Source organism: Pinus tabuliformis, chromosome 9 (genome assembly GCF_031772625.1).
Source record: "Pinus tabuliformis cultivar Carrire ecotype Pingquan chromosome 9, CPIR1, whole genome shotgun sequence".
Classification (NCBI taxonomy): domain Eukaryota; kingdom Viridiplantae; phylum Streptophyta; class Pinopsida; order Pinales; family Pinaceae; genus Pinus; species Pinus tabuliformis.
In genome coordinates this window covers 231,744,944-231,747,772 of record NC_142307.1, presented here as the reverse complement: position 1 = coordinate 231,747,772, position 2,829 = coordinate 231,744,944, and the positions used below count along the sequence as shown (strand labels likewise).

The 2,829-nt window shown below is 35.5% G+C and overlaps 1 pseudogene; it reads right to left on the bottom strand.

Annotated features, from left to right (window-relative positions):
- Positions 1-200: 200 nt before the first annotated feature.
- Positions 201-1,202, bottom strand: LOC149148041 (uncharacterized; annotated as a pseudogene).
- Between the last annotated feature and the right edge of the window lie 1,627 nt (positions 1,203-2,829).

Here is a 2,829-nt window from a genome sequence, read left to right as displayed (position 1 = left end):
GGCATCCATCATGTGATTGTGCTTTTTAGGAGCTAAGCGTACTTCAGTTGTGAAGCAATTTAACATTTTCCCACACTCAAAAATTATTTGGTCCTTCGAAGAGCAATGGTCTCCAATAAAACCACCAATGGTGTGTAGTGTCTATGCTGATTTATATTTCTTTGTTTTAAATCATTTTCCTGATTTGACGGAGTCTCTGGCTATTTCAAATCAGTTGGCTTTACCAAAGCACGACAAAGTGGGCATGTCCTCTCCCTTTCGAACCATTCTGAGACACATTCCTCACAAAATATATGTTTATAACATAATAATATGAGAGTGTGCATTTTCTCCATGAAAATTGCGCACAAGTCTCTAATAGCAAGAACCTCCTCTATAGTAGCATATGACCCATACTAGACTTCTTTGCGAGATAGCGCCTTCAATGCTGCAAAGAATGATTTCACCTTCTCCACAATTGATGTCAGCTTAAAGGTAAGGTACAACCCTGTTGTGAGAGATGAAAACATGCTGCCATATTCTTGGTTCAAGAAGAAGCGATACCAAACATGTGTAGGAAGTAATACGCGATAGAGTAATAGAATGTATTTAACCAAAGTCAACATCTGGCCTTGATTTCGATAGTTACGGCCTCAACTATTCTTATAATATATCAAAATACCACATTTGAAAGCTATTGCAGCTTGTCGTACCATTGTATCATTTACCACAACGATGAACAAGGCATGCCAAAAGGGTGGTATTGTTTTTGGAGGAAGCATAAAAAGTGGATAGAGTAGATCATCTCTTCTATACCACCAATAAACTCCAACCACATGTAATAAAAATACCAATATGATGCCAACGAGAATTGAAAATGAGTGGTTTAGAAACTCTTCAGAAGCCCACTATAACTGGTGCAAGAATCCCAATTGGTACAATAATCTATTGCATGGTAAAGGAATCTATTGGGTGGTGCAGGAATCTACTACACTGTCCAAGAAGGTAAATGCAGGACCAAAGCCTGTATAAAGGCATGATCGAACCAATTATAAACCTGCAACATAAAAACCTTTATTAATAATGTTTTAATCCTAATAAAATAAGGGAAGTAACGAGTATTCTTGAAAATAATCATTTAGACAAACAACAACATGAGAGGTTCTGAGTAATAGTAGGACAAAACGGAGACCCAAAATATCCCCCTGCTGACCATCTTTCATGTCCTCATGCAAGAAAATATAGTACTTTCACGACCTTGCGAAAAATAAAAATAAAAACATTTATAGGTATTTGTAAAGATGTTCTTGCAATTATGTGTGATCACATTTCCTGCGCTAGATAAAGCTTTCTCTAGAAAACAGAGTATTTGTTGGACTCCTTATTTGTTTATACTGATTTCAAGAAAATTTTCCATGGAAAAACTAAATTTCAAGGATGGTGTTATTACTTGAATAAAATAGCTAACTTTTAAAATTTCCAAAAAGGAAATATCTCGGAGGCATCCCTAATCAGAAGCTACACTTTAAAATCCTCATTGTAAATATGAGTGACATGATTTAAAAGCCTTGGTGTTAAAAGTAGACATAGTAGTACCTCCCCACAGTGACCATTTTATCATTATCCATGTATAGTTGAAGCTCCTCTTGTCTGGGAACAGTGAATTACCTGCACTAAGGGTCCCACGTCCATAAAAATCATTCCAAAAAGATAGAACTTCTAGGTATAACAACAGAAGGATTTTAAAGCCATTCTCGAAGAGTTTGATAATGAGTTCAAGGAAAGAAAAAACAACCAAGTAAATTATAGTGTAGAATTAACTTTAATACCACAAGCATGGCCCTGCTGCTAGCAGGCGTCTATAGCCTCGACAAGGATACCTTTTAACCTCATGAAATTCTTGTGTCCCACCTATTAGATATAGACTCAGAGTTATTTAAGAGCATTTACCTTTTTCTCTTTTTAGAAGTTAATTGAAGGCCACTCTCTTGGCTTGGTAACCAGCTAACGATAATGCCATTCACAAGAACTAACAAGAATGAACAAGTCGACTCATGATGAGACCTCTTGTCTTCCAGCTTCTTCAACTGAAAGCCATTACCCTGGCTTGGTGACCAGTGTGGTAATTTCATTCTCCTTAGGACCCATGATCATAGTAGGTCAGCTCATAATGAGACCTCCTATCCCTCAATTAATTTGTTTATGTTTAAAACAAAATCTTTGATTATGATTAACCTCAGATAGGTTACTTAATAGGTGGGGAAGAAAATCTACTCCTTAAGAGCACAAGATGGCATGAAAAGTTTTTAATTACTATTCTTTATTGATTGGCGATGCTACCCTAAAGACTTATTAAAAAGATTCATTGAGTTGGTCAAGTCAGGGTTCTTTATGAAATCTTATTATAGTTTTGTAGACGTGGTACACTGTAGGAGGTTTTTCACCGATCCCTTCGAAGAGGAACTTGAAAATATTTTCTGGATGATAGTTTGTTAGAATAGGAAAAAGTATTACATGTAACTTATAACAATACCCTTCACTGACATATTAATCCATAATTAAAGTCACTTTAAAATATGAGGCAGTAAGTGTAAAGTTCTTCTGACAAGTCTTACCATGAGAGTGCATAGTAATAGAAATTTCAAAAGTTGCACTTTTAAGAAATCACAAGTTCAAGAGTGTTGTTATACATCTTTATTCATTATTCTCATATTACCCTACCCTACTTTTAAGAAGAGAAATATCACCTTTAAGTGTAGGCGTACTTCCAATGAAGCCATGTGAGTAACAAAATGCTGATTATACTCACACTTAGTTTTAAATAATATACTTCAAGACATACCAAAGCGT